Source organism: Artibeus jamaicensis, unplaced genomic scaffold (assembly GCF_021234435.1).
Source record: "Artibeus jamaicensis isolate MK-2021 breed Jamaican fruit bat unplaced genomic scaffold, CSHL_Jam_final contig_1715, whole genome shotgun sequence".
Lineage (NCBI taxonomy): Eukaryota > Metazoa > Chordata > Mammalia > Chiroptera > Phyllostomidae > Artibeus > Artibeus jamaicensis.
In genome coordinates, this window is record NW_026521335.1 from 1335470 (window position 1) to 1350040 (window position 14571).

A 14571-nucleotide genomic window follows, 5' to 3' on the forward strand; every position below is an offset into this window, starting at 1 on the left:
CACCAATTCAAATTCAATCAACATAGTTACTTGCTATATGAATGAAGATTCTATTGATAAACTGATTATCAGTTACAACAAAATATTTAAAAAGCAGGACTCAACTTCACCCCTTCCAAAATTTGCACTGAAGCATACTGGCTCCTTATGGAATTTCCTGAGTCAAAGAAGAGGGGATGGGAACTCATACTAAGTACCCTCAGTTCTGCTGAATTCCCCCTTGCCAAGTAATGATCTCAAAGACTTATCAAGACTTCAGGTAGGTTTTTCTTCATTAACTCAAACAGGGAATAAAATTTCCCAATCAGTCCCAATCTCTAGGGCAATAGACTAAATTCATACATTGACATACTCTGTGCCTAAAACAGAAACACTTAAAGGAGAACACTTTGAGAAAGACTTAAAGGAGTAACAAGGTAATGGCTGTTTTCAGGTATGTGTGGCAAGGAGATCATAATAGAATGGTACCTAGACAGGATATAGGCTGGAGAGGTGAATGGAGGCAAATTGCAGTCTGTGTAAACTATTCAAAAGCCCTAAATAAAGGTCTGGGACAGTGTTGAAACCCAAGGGCAACCAAGTCCGGGGCTCATGGTGCCTGTCACCACTCAGCCAAACTGCAAAGACAAGGGCTGGATTATAACTGCGCTTTTATAATATCAAGAAGGTGGCAAGCTGAGAAGGTGGAGGGTAAAAACCCTAACAGCCACCTTCTCTTGAGCTTTCAGAAACAAGTTTCTAGAGGGGAAACGTGGGGAGTACAAAGGAAGTTCTGGTGACATGCAGTCTTGTAACCTCAAGTCCTTGCAGTGGTCTTGATAAATGTCTTCATTATTTATTCCTGAAACATGATGGTCAGCCTCCACATTCCTGGTGGCCAGTTGTTCTAGGGTCAGGCCTGGGTTGAATGTCCCTTTTTTCTTGTTTGGTCAATTGTTTCTGTAACATGACCTCAACCAGAACATAAGGTTGAATATACACTAGATTAATTGATTACATATTCTGTTGGTAATCATCTAAGACTATAATGGAGAAAAAAGGCATCTGGCCCTAAAAAGGATTTTGTCTCTATTTCTCCTATCAGTCCCCACAGTTAGTAATCAGTATCTCATATCTATCTGATTAGATGTTTAAACTTTCTTTCCATGGAATTCTGTAGTTTATTCCTGAGGGAATTTAGCTGCCTTAAAAAGGGGTAACAGGAGCTCCGATTTTCTCTTCCTAAAGTCAAACTAGGATAAAGACAACAGATAAGATATAAAAAGATGAGACAAAAACATTAAAAAAAGGACCATGAGAGACTTTCAGCCAAGATTAAGGCATAGGTAGATATACTCTGCCTCCTCGCACAACCAAAAGAAGGACAACATATTTAAAAACTAAAAAACCCCCAGAATTACCAGAAAATTGAACTGTGTGGAAGTCTGACAATCAAGGAGTTAGTGAAGAAACATTCATGCAGACTGGGGGGAGGGGCAGAGTCCAAAGCCAGGGCAGAAAGGACCCATGACAGGGCTGAGGCTGGACTGGATGGTTCCACATTTGTATGTGGATAAACTGGGAAGAACAATGGGGGAGCAAGACAGATCACAGACCAAGTAACTCAGGGTTCCAGTACCAGGAAACAAAGCCTCAAAACCTCTGGTTATAAATAATCCTGTGGAGGGTGGGGCAGCAGGAGAAACTCTCAGCCAAACAGAAGAGTTCATTGGAGAGACCCACCCACCTGGGAACCAGCATCAAAAGGGCCTAATTAGCTTGTGGGTAGTGAGGGAAGTGACTGAAATTCCACTTAGAGCCGAGCAAGTGGTATTGTTCCCTCTTGGACCCCTACCCCACATACAGCACCAAAACGAAGCAAGGTGGGTTGTCCTGCCCTGGTGAATACCTAAGGCTCCACCCCTTGTAAAGTAACAGCTGCAAGGGACCAAAAAAAAAAAGGCCTAAATGGAAGAACAGATCAAATCTCAAAAAACAGAACTAAGTGATGAAGAGATGACCATTCTATCAGATGCAGAGTTCAAAACACTGGTAATCAGCATGCTCACAGAAATGGTTGAGTATGGTCACTAGAGGAAAAAGTGAAGGCTATGCAAAATGAAATGAAGAAAAGTGTACAGGGAACCAATTGTGAAGGGAAAAAAACCAGGACTCAAGTCAACAATTTGGAGCAGAAGGAAGAAATAGACATTCAACCAGAACAGAATGAAGAAACAAGAATTCAGAAAAATGAGGAGAGGCTTAGGAAACCCCAGGACAACTTTATGTTCCAACATCTGAATCATAAGGGTGCCAGAAGGAGAAGAGGAAGAGCAAGAAATTGAAAACTTATTTGAACAAATAATGAGGGAGAACTTCCTTAATCTGGCAAAGGAAATAGACTTCCAGGAAGTCCAGGCAGCTCAGAGAGTCCCAAAGAAACTGGACCAAGGAAGCACACACCAAGGCACATTATAATTACATTACCCAAGATTAAAGATAAGGAGAGAATCTTAAAAGCAGCAAGAGAAAAGGAAACAGTTACCTACAGAGGAGTTCCCATGAGACTGTCAGCTGATTTCTCAAAAGAAACCTTGCAGGCAAGAAGGGGCTGGAAAGAAGTATTTGAAGTCGTGAAAGGCAAGGACCTACAAGCAAGATTCCTCTATCCAGCAAAGCTATCATTTAGAATGTAAGAGCAGATAAAATGCTTCCCAAATAAGGTCAAGTTAAAGGAGTTCATCATCACCAAGCCCCTATTGTATGAACTGTTAAGGGGACTTATCTAAGAAGAAGAAGATCAAAACTATGAACAGTAAAATGACAACAAACTCACAACTATCAACAACTAAACCTAAAAACAAAAACAAACTAAACCAACAACTAGAACAAGAACAGAATCACAGAAATGGAGATCACATGGAGGGTTATCAGTGGGGAGGGGGAGTCGGAAGAATGGGGGAAATGGAAATGGTACAGGGAATAGGAAGCATAATTGGTAGGCATAAAAGAGACCAGGGGAGGTTAAGAACAGTATAGGAAATGGAGAAGCCAAAGAACTTATATGTACAACCCATGGACATGAAATAAGGAGGGGATGAATGCAGGTGGGGAGGGTGCAGGGCAGAGAGGAATAAATTGGGAAAAATGGGACAACCGTAATAGCATAGTCAATAAAATCTATTTTTAAAAAAGTCTCAGTATATGCCAGAAATTCCAGTACCCATTTTTGCTTTGTTTTTAAGAAAATAAAGGAAGAAAATATATTTTAAAAATTTTTATTTTATTGATTATGCCATTACAGTTGTTCTATTCCCCCCTTCATTCCCCTCCACCCTGCACCCCCACCACCATTCCCCCCTTTAGTTTATGACCATGTGTCTCAAGTTCTTTAGATTCTATATTTCCCATACTATTCTTGCCCTCCCCACTGTCTATTTTCTACCTACCGTCTATGCTACTTATTTTCTGTACCTTCTCCCCCCTTCTCCTCCTTCCACTCCCCTGTTGCTAACCCTCCATGTGATTTTCATTTCTATGTTTCCCCTCCTGATCTAGCTGTCCTTTTAGTTTGCTTTTGTTTTAGGTGTGGTTGTTAATATCTGTGAGTTTGTTGTCCTTTCACTGTTCATCTTTTTTATCTTCTTTTTCTTAGATAAGTCCCTTTAACATTTCATATAATCAGGGCTTGGTGATGATGAACTCCTTGAATTTGATCTTATCTGAGAAGCACTTTATCTGTCCTTCCATTCTAAATGAAAACTTTGCTGGACAGAGCAATCTTGATTGTAGGTTTTTGGTTTTCATGACTTGGAATACCTCTTTCCAGCCCCTTCTTGCCTGTAAGGTCTCTTTTGAGAAATCTGCTGACAGTCTGATGGGAACTCCTTTGTAGGTGACTGTCCCCTTAGCTCTTGCTGCTTCTAGGATTCTCTCCTTTATTTTAATCTTGGCTAATGTAATGATGATGTGCCTTGGTGTGTTTCTTCTTGGGTTCTACTTCTTTGGGACTCTCTGAGCTTCCTGGATTTCCTGGAAGTCAATTTCCTTTGCCAGATTGAGGAAGTTCTCCTTTATTATTTGTTCAAATAAGGTTTCCACTGGTGGCTGTTCCTTTCCCCCTTCTGGTACCCCTATAATTTGGATGTTGGAGTGTTTAAAGATGTCCTGGAGGTTCCTAAGTCTCTCCTCATTTTTTTGAATTCTTGTTTCTTCATATTTTCCTGTTTGGTCATTTTTCCCTTCCTTCTGGTTCAGTCCCTTGAGTCCCTATTGATTCCCTTTTCATCACTATTGATTTCTTGTGCAATTCCCTCCATTTCAATTAGTTTAGCCTTCATATGTTCCTCTAATTTGTGACTAAAATCAACCAGTTCTGTGAGCATCCTGATCATCAGTGTTTTGAACTGTGCATCTGAAAGTTTGGCTATTTCTTCATCGCTTAGAGTTATGGGCTCTGAGGCTTTGAGATCTTCTTGAGCCATGTTTTTATCTGTTTGTGCCTGTTAAGTACGAGGAGCGGAGCCTTAAGTATTCACCAGGGCCGGGCCGCCCAGGTCACTAGGTTGTGACGCTGTATGTGGGGGCGGGGTCAGAGCGGGGAAATGGTGGCCTCCTCTGCTGTCTCCCACCGCTGGGGTCTGCTTGGTCCTGTCTCACTGCCCATTCCCTCGAAGGTCTATATGCACAGGAATGCGAGAATACAGTCAACCCGCCACCCTGCGCCCTCACTGGGTCGCCAGTCGCTCACTGGGTCGCTCACTGGATCTGCCCTTTGCAACCCCACGCCTGGGATCCGCACGCCTGAGTCCGTCTGACCAAGTTTTCCTGTGCAACTCCACCAGCTGCTGGCTTCGCCCCTCTTACTGGTCAGGCTGAAGAATTCGTTGTTATCGGACTTCTGAAAAGTTCAATTTTCGCCCTGGCTGGTGTAGCTCAGTGGATTGAGCACGGGCCTGCGAACCAGACAATCGCGGTTCGATTCCCAGTCAGGGTACATGCCAGGGTTGCAGGCAGGTTCCCTGCAGGCCAGTTCCCAGCAGGGGACGCACGAAAGGCAACCATACATTGATGTTTCTCTCCCTCTCTCCTTCCCTTCCCCTCTAAAGATAAATAAATAAAAAATCTTAAAAAAAAACATTAAAAAAAAAAAGTTCAATTTTCGATGTTCTGACTATGTTTTCTGTTGCTAATATTATGTTGTCTCTAAACTTGGTTGTCTGAGAAAGCACAGCATCTCCATCTATGCCTCCATCTTGGCAGAAGTCAGGAAAATATAATTTATCTGGAAGATGTAGATTGCCCATTTCACTTATGTTGGAGTATTTGTTGCAAAACAGCATTCACTCTGAAAACAGCTAATCAAGTCTGAATTAAAGGAATTCTGTTTGAAGCTAGAACCCACAGGATTAGCTTCAGAAAGAGAGCAGAAGTAATGGAAATGAAACTAATTCTCTGCTTTTTCCCCTCAGAGCACTTGCCAGTTTTGGGTAAGAAACAAGAGACTGAGAAGCTGGGGAACAGGGCAGCTGCTAAGAGTCAGAGAGCAGAGCTCCACTGGGCGATCTCAGGGATCTGGACAGAAAGGAGGAAGAGGAAGAACATGGAGGAGTAGGAGAGGAAGAGAAGGAGAACCGCAGGCGGTTGTATTTAAGGCAGAGTATTAATCCATTGTGTGAATATACAGCAGTTTGTATGTCACTTCTGCTGATGGACATTTGGGTTTTATCCAGTTTTTCCCTAGTACGAATGACATGGCTATGAGCATTTTTCTAGAACACTTTCAGGATTTATGCACTCATTTTTTCTTTGGAAGTAAATAGAAGTAATACTACCAAGTAACAGGGTAGGCATATTTTTAATGTTATGAAAAATGCCAAATATTTGCAAAGTAGTTGTGGTTAATTACAGTATACTCAATATCCCACTGTCATCTACACTCAGACATGGGAGAGAGAAAGAACAACCTTAAAAGTTTATTTTTCAAGGGTTTTTGTCTGCACGTTCTTCCAAGTTCTTAATGGCATCCGTGAAGATGGCTGTGGTCGAACCCCTAACCTCCTCAGGTCTGGCAGCAGAGCTGAGAGGCACTCCAGCGAAGCCCACCCCTGTCCCAGATTCTGGCCTGGATTTGACTGAATCTGTGAGATGGTCATAGGCATAGGCCTCTGTCCATGGCTTAGGAGCAGCCCAGGCGGGACCCGAAGGGGCCTGTTTTGCCCAGAAACCTTCTTTGCCAAGAGGGCACCAGAGAAGCGTTAAGAGGACAGGGCTTTCGTGGCAAGAGTGCACAGGTCGGGTGCGTAGGAGCAGAGATGAGAAAGGGTGGGGGCGGCGGCTTCTGTGGTCCCTGGGTGCATTTGAGGCCCTGGTGGATGGTCAGGAGCCCAAAGCACTGACAGCCGGCGCTGCGTGAAGGGCCCCCGCGGTGCGGTCCGCAGCCCTGGAGGGGCAGCGTCCACTGTGCTGAGCTGCCGGCACGCGCTGGGCTCAGGGACAGCAGCGAGGGCGACTCCTGCTGTCTGTCAACAGCAGAGCCGCATGAGCCAGTGCGGAGACGGGAAACAGACTCAGCCGCGGGCCAAGTTGAGAGCAGCTCCTAAGAAGGTTAACTGTGACACGGTCTGTCACCCAAGCACAGAAGGTCAGGCATGGCCGGAGGCAGGAAGGCATGCCCCATGATGAGGAAAACAATCAGTTTACCAAAACCAAACAGTAACTTGTTAAATTAGCAGAGAGGATTTTAATAGTTATTATGACTGTTAATATGTCCGAAGAGCTAAATAGAAACTTGGAACATATATGATGTCCAGAGTCAAACTGTAGACATGTAAACAACAACGTCTGAGATAATAAATCCACTAGATGGAATTAATAGATTAGACATTATAGAAAAAGGATTAGGGAATGTAAAGCCATGAATAATTGAAAATATCCAAAAAACCCAAATCCAAAACTTTTTAAAATCAGTGAGTGACAGTGTTACAGAACAGAGATGGGGGGGGGGCAATATTTGGCCCACCCAGGGATGCCAAAACTGTTACAGAAAACAGGGGCCCCTTCCAAGGACAGTATACTAATACCTACTGGGCTCATCTGTCTGCCGCCAGAGAAAGACATCGCTCAATGCCAGAGATTTGTGAAAAGGAAAGGTTTATTCAGAGCTATACGGACTTAAAGTAGTGACCCAATGTCCCCATTAATGTATCGAAGTCCTTTAGGATAACCACAGACGCCCACAGCACTTCCTTCCCCCCCGCCCTAATTCGGGGTACTGTATCTCAGGAAAAGAAGCACACGTCCGTGTTTCAGGTTGCTGGCACTGTCAGCTGTGTCGCCATCCAGGCAGGATCTCTAATTACTCCAAAGCCATGTGGCACCTTCTCATGGTCTGCTGGCAAAGAGTTCTTTCACCCTTCTTCCAGGCAAAGTCTCTCCTGCTTCCCAGGCCACGCAGCCAAAGGGACCACCCCAAAGCCTCATGGTTCTCTCTCCTCACATGGCTAAGAGGAGGTCCTTACTCTGCCAAAACCACATGGCTCTCCCCTCAATGGCTGCCGCATCTGTGTTTAAATCCGCTCACCAGTCCTCCTTTGCAGCCCCATTTCCGACTCCTCCCACAATCAGTTACACCTGCCAGGACTCCCTTATCCTCCTAGCTTTACAGGGCTGCCACAGTGAGTCTGGGCAGGTGTGGCCCCATGGTGTGGAGCCAATCAACTCCAAGCTCTCATGCAGGTGCCATAACGCTGTAACTCGGGGGACCAACCCCCAGTTACATCCTGGGTAGAAGTCACTCCCTTCTCCCTGGCCCAAAGCATGGCCACAGCTATTTAACATATCTATGAAACCAGTTAAGGGTTATAGATATGTTAAATGACCATTCCAGAGGTTAGCTGTCGAAACTGTTGCTATGCAAAATAGCTCTCAATGGTCCTGCTTCATTTGTCCCTTCTTCCAACTGACACCTCTTGGGGGGGTAAGAGGGGAGGACATCCTATATATCTTTCTAATATTTCCTGGACACTTTGAGTTCTGGGCCCCATTACAAATCCCCTTTTTTGCCCCCCCCCCCCACCGGCTGTACCCTGTTACAGTAGGGCAACTTTAAAAAGCATAATATAAGAGTTACTGGAGTCTCTGAAAAGACTGGGAATAAGGAACAATTTTTTACCCTCTCCCACTCTTTCTCCTTCCCTTCCCCTCTCTCTAAAAATAAATAAATAAAATATTAAAAAAAAAAAAAAAGAAACAATGACACAAAACTTTTCAATCACGATCAAAATTACAAATCTACCAAACCAAGGAGCCAAATGAACACAGCGAACAAGCACAAAAAACATAAAGAAAATCACATCTAATCACATCATAATAAAATTGCTCAAATCTGTTGAAAGAGCAAAAATCTCCAAAGCTGCCAGAGGAAAGACATGGGAGATACAGAAAACAAAAATAAAGATTATGTCAGGCTTCTCACCAGAAATAGTGCAGGTGAGAAGGTGGTGGAAAAGCTGCTTTAAAGGACTGTGGGAAGGAGTCAAAGTGGAATTCTGCACCTACCCCCAAGTCTTTCAAAAGTGAAGGCAAATGGATGACATTTACAGACACACAAATGCTGAAAGACTTCATCACCAGCGGACTCATACTACAAGAAATGTGAAAGGAGTCCCCATGAAGGACACCAATTCCAGATTATTATTGTTCACAATAATAATGATGGAGGGTGGGGCTTGTGGCAGGTGTAAAGTGCCATGCATGGCAACCACAGCACAAGGGCAGGCGGGGGAGAAATGGGAGTGGGCACACTGCCACGTGAGGGCAGGCTGTGGGGAGGTCCGGATGTGTGCTGTGGAGCTAATGCAGTCACTGAAACAACAAAGGAAAGAGTGATAGGTAATAAGTCAACAGGAGAGAAATGGGAATCCTACAGAAAGCACATAAACACCGCCATAGAACAATTGCTCTTCTGGGACTCTACCCTATAGAAATGCTTGAGAATTTATCCAAAGAAATGCAAAACACTAATTTGAAAGAACATATGTACCCCTATGTTCATTGCTGTGTATTTACAGTTGCCAAGATAATGGAAGCAGCCCAAATGTCCATCAGTAGATGAGTGGATAAAAAATGATAGGACATTTACACAATGGGATACTACTTGGCTGTAAATAAGAAATTGTGATGCATGGATGGACCTGGAGAACATTATGCAAAGTGAAATAAGCTAGTCAGAGAAAGACAAATACCATATTATTTCATTCATATGTAGAATCCAATGAACAAACTAAACCAGCAAGCAAAGTAGAGACAGACTCATAGGTAGAGAGCAGGCTGACAGTGGGTGGGGGAACAGTTAGGAGGCAGAGGGATCAAGCAAAAAGGAAAAAGGACTCTGGGCATGGATAACAATGTTTTGATTGCAGTGGGGAGGGGGATATAAGGGGGATAAATGGTAATAAAAATACAATAAAAATAAATTTAAAAAAGAACTACTTTAACAAGTGGTCAGGTGTACAAGGATGAGAAGAGCGTTATTTATAATCCCACAATGACAGAAAATTTAACATGAAAAGTAGATGGAAAATGTTCAGAAAATACTAGCAAAGACAAACGACACAGAAGGTGAGAAGGTAATAGCGAGGAAGCCTCTGTTGGTAATCGTTAAAACACAACATGCACAGGAAAGCCGCAAAGACTTGGCTCTTTATTTCCAAAGAATAGCACGTGCGTCCCTGGGTGGGCTCGAACCACCAACCTTTCGGTTAACAGCCGAACGCGCTAACCGATTGCGCCACAGAGACCCACGGAAAGAATCCGTTCCAAGTACCAGAGAGCAAGCGCTCAGTCGCCGCCAGGTGGAGCCACGCCCCGTTGCAGGACAGGTTGCCGCGCAGACTCCCAAACCTCGGAAAACCCTAGAAGAGGAGTTTGGTAGCTTTTGAAAGGCGTGCGTTGGTTGATTCCAAATAACAATGAAGCAGCGAACGGATCTCTCCCGGCCTTGCTCCATTCCCGCCTCAGAGACTCCTGGGCTGTGACCCTGTGGGCTTGGGCCTCGTGGGGTCCGGGGGAAGCTAAACTGCCCGTGGGTTCCCATGACGACTCTTCCCATTTGTTCCGCCTGCACCCGACCCTCTGCGCCGCTGGCGCTTCCCGCGCTCCTCTTGGCCGGAGAGATGCGGTGGCGAGTATCAAAAGGGGCAAAGGCGAAGAGGCGGAAAAGAGCGGAGTAGACTTGGGCCAGGACAAGGGGCCTTACCAGGAGGCCCGGGCAGAGGCTCCAGCTGGATTTGGAAAGACAAAAATTGCTGGAGGTGTCTGTTTGATTATCATAATTGAGAGGAAGGGAGGGGAAAACGGAGAACAAGCAGGCAAGAAAAAAATACAAGTCCCCTGTGGCACACAGGAACAAGGCACACTAAGTGGGATGGTTTTACGTCAAACTTCCTAGAGCCGACGTGAACTGCTCCTGGGATTCTGCACGTGTGATCTTCTAATGGTTAGTAATGTGTGTCGTGGCCCCAGCAATTTCGGCTTAAATCTGAGTCACGGTAATGTTGGCTGTGGTGCCTGGATCCGTGTGCTCAAACCCGCGCAGGCTGCAGAAACACCAGTCCTTCGTGCCCCAACTGCCCAGCAAGGACGTTCGTGTGCTATCATTTCTGGAAAATGCTGCTTCTGTCTTATTCACATTTTGAAGAATCTTAAAGACCAGGTTTTTAAAAAAAGTTTGCATCAGATAAGTGACACATCCTCGGTAGAGCTGTTTATCTGCGTAAACCTTGGCTCCTGGGAATCTTTACTCCCAGGGCTTTGGTAGTCCTTGCCCATTGGTCTCCTTATACTTACCACATCAACCTCTCTAGTATAATCTCAATGATCTTTAAATGCCTGTGGTATCCATCAGGATGAGACAACTGGAAGAGTTCAACAATAGTGAGTACATAAATGATAACAGTGACCACATGACCCTGCAAACTGACGACTCAACTAACGGAAACAGCAACTATGTGATTCTGGGTATTTTTTTTTTTCAGAGCCAGCTGAGGCTTTACTTTGGGAGGAAAAAACCCCCCTCAAAAACCACTTGGTTTGGTTTTTAGTCAGGGACATGGGTAAGAGGGGGTGCCCCAGGCAGTGAACACTCCCACCCCAAGGGTGAGCTGAGGTCTGGGGCTGCGGCCTCGGGTGGTCTCCTGTGCCCTTGCTCCCCTACAGAACTCCTTTCTTATGAGAAAGGCTTGGAGGACAGGAGGGACGGCAGAAGTCATTCACTTGGACAGGACATCAGTTGACTCAGACACCAGCTTCCCATCTCGGGTCTCAATCTTCTTCACAACCACCATCTTGGAGGAGCTGCTGCTGGTGCTGCTGAAGGAGGCAGAGCTCCCACCAGAGCCCAGGCTGGCCTGGAAGCCCAGGCCATAGTTGAGGCTCCCGTAAGCGGGGCTCAGCCCACGTGAGTAGCAGCTGCTGGTCTTGGATATGGATACTCATGTTCTGTATCCCAGACTCCAGCCGGCTCTCCTCGACCTCCAGCAGCTTGTGGTAGGTGGCGATCTCCACATCCAGGGCCAGCATTTTTTTTATTGTTGTTCAAGTACAGTTGTCTCCACTTTCCCCCACCCCACCTATCCCTACCACTCACCCTCAATCCTACCCGCCTTTGGCTTTGTCTATGGGTTCTTTATACATGTTCCTTGATGACCCTTCCCCTTCTTTCCCCCATTTTCACCTTTCCCCTTCCCTTCTGGTTACTGTCAGTTTGTTCTTTATTTGACTGCCGCTGGTTATATTTTGCTTGCTTGTTTTGTTGATTAGGTTCCACATATAGGTGAGATCATATGGTATTTGCCTTTTACCTCCTGGCTTATTTCATTTAGCATAATGCTCTCCAGATCCATCCATGCTGTCGCCAAGGGTAGGAGCTCCTTCTTTCTTTCTGCTGCATAGAATTCCATTGTGTAAATGTACCATAGTTTTTGGATCCATTCATTTACTGATGGCCACTTAGGTTGCTTCCAGCACTTGGCTATTGTAAATGGTGCTGCTATGAACATTGGGGTGCATAGGTTCTTTTGACCTGGTGTTTCAGTATTCTTAGGTTATAATCTCAGCAGTGGAATTGCCAGGTCAAAAAGCAGTTCCATTTTTAGTTTTCTGAGAAAACTCCATACTGTTTTCCACAGTGGCTGCACCAGTCTGCATTCCCAGCAATAGTGTACCAGGGTTCCCTTTTTTTACAACCTCGCTAACATGTTTTGTTTGTTGATTTGTGTGGTATCGATATTGTTTTAATTTGCATTTCTCTGATAGCTAGTGATGCTGAGCATCCTTTCATATGTCTCTGGGCCCTCTGTATGTCCTCCTTGGAGAATTGTCTTTCATTTCCTTTGCCCATTTTTTAAATTGGGTGTTTGTCTTCCTGGAGTGGGGTTGTGTGAGTTCTTTATATATTTTGGAAATCAAACCCTTGTCTGAAGTATCATTGGCAAATATATGTTCCCATATGGTTGGTTCCCTTTTCATTTTGCTGATGGTAAACAGCAAATACGTGATTCTTTGGCCTGACTACATTGGTGGTGGTAACTGAAAGGAACGCTATACTGGTTTGTGGTACTGCTGAGACCATGCCCGACAGGAGGAAATTGTTAAACTCAGACACAAATGGCCAGATGGGAGGGGCTGAGGGGTGGAGAAAGGGATTAACAAGTACAGATTGCCAGTAATAAAAATAGGCACAGGGGTGTCAAATCCCACATAGGGAATATAGTCAAGAATGCTGGAATAACTATGTATGGTGCCAGATGGGTACTAGACTTTTTGGGGACATCAGTTCATAAGTTATATAAATGTCTAATCACCATCAGACATATAATGAATCCCATTGTATGCCCGAAACTATTGTAACATTGTATGTCAACTGTAATTGAAAAATAAATTTAAAATGTTAAATCAAACAGGAATGGGGATCAGACTTGAAAATTCCCTGAGCAGGAAAACCAGTTCAATCAGACAAGCAAAAGTTAAAACAAGTGAAACTTAACTTGGACCACTTCTGGTTAGTTCCTCTAAAAAACATGAACAAAACTTAAACCACATTTACACAATCCCGTTACTAGGAAAACTCTAATCATTGTGACGAATAAATAGCCACCTCCCCTCCCTACAGGAGCTGCTTTCTAACAACATGCCTGTGAGCCCTGTTCCATGTCGGGTCTGCGTGTTCCCGATTTCCCAGACTGCCTTTTGTGCATGATACCCCCATGCTGATCACTATTTCGGTCCTGCAGTGGTTTCACTTCTGCTGTTCGGAAACTTTTGAGAGCGCCTCAACATTTCCATTGGCTAGACTGGGCCAACAGGAGAACTCCATGTCATGCTGTCATTGTCACATGCACCCGGAGCCGGTGCCTGCCCAGTCAGTAATGTAGAAGTACCACAATCATCGTCATTGTCCTCTGCTCTGTTTGTTAGTGATCGCTGTCCAGGCTCCTCTCTACCTTTGCCTCTTCTAGAAGTGCGTGCAGTTGGAATCGTAGTGCAAATGCACTCCTCTGCCTGCTTTCTCTCTGCATGGTATCTCTGACTTGATCCGCTGTTGAGCAACTTGGATGTCATTGCTCTTTGACCCCTGGGTGAGATTCCCTGGCAGGAATATACGGTAGTTTGCTTACTATTCATCTAGTAATGAGCATGTGGGCTGTTCCCACTGTTGCCTACTCTGAACAAAGCTGCTTTGAACATTCTTTCCACAACAGATTTTGTGGACACATGTTTTTATTTCTCTTGGGGAAAACCTAGGTGAGGAATGGCCTGTGTGAAAGAGTGGCTTACACACAACTTCCTGACAACCAATTTTTGCCAAAGCAGTGTACCATTTCATGTCCTCGCCAATAGTGTGTGTGAGCTGTAGTTGTTCAATGTCTGCCAAGATTTGGGTGTTTCCTCCCCTTGTAATTTTAGTCGTGCTACTAGCAGTAGTGGTATCTCCATGTGGTTTTAATATTTATTTCTCTGACAGCTAAAAATATTGAACATTCTATTACATGCTTTGCCATCTGTAGAGTATCTTCTTTTCTGGAGTATCTTTTCATGTCTTTCACCCTTCTAAAAACCTTGGGCTATTTAATATTTTTATTATCAGGTGAGAGGAGCTCATAATACATTATAGCTACAGCGTCTTTGGTCAGACGTGCTTTGTGAGAACCTCCTCTCCGTCTGTGGCTGGCTTTTTCACTGTCTTGGCGGCGTCTCTGGATGAGAACTGGCCGGGTCCCAAGGGCGCCCCCGCCGAGGTGCAGAATCGCTGCAGCAGACCCTGTCCGCACCCGTGATGGAGGGGAGCACACGCGTTCCTGACTCACCGCGTGTGGGGAAACCCGCGTGGGCGAGAACTCCGAGTACAGCTGCGGCACCCGCGGGTGGTGTTTCCATCCGCTCAGGTGAAAAACGCGGGTGCGGCAGGTGGGGGGCGGGGGATCAGCCCGCATCCAGGTCAAGGCTGCAGAGCCTCGTGTGACAGCGCGTTCCGTCCCCGCCGCCTCGGCCCCGCCCCCTCGGGGCCCTTCTGGGGTTGGGGACCCGGGTCTC

The 14571-nt window shown here is 45.2% G+C and overlaps 1 non-coding gene across 1 annotated transcript; it reads right to left on the reverse strand.

Annotated features, from left to right (window-relative positions):
- Positions 1-9705: 9705 nt before the first annotated feature.
- Positions 9706-9779, reverse strand: TRNAN-GUU (transfer RNA asparagine (anticodon GUU)). Its single transcript has one exon. It is a non-coding gene; the product is annotated as a tRNA-Asn (tRNA).
- Positions 9780-14571: the final 4792 nt, after the last annotated feature.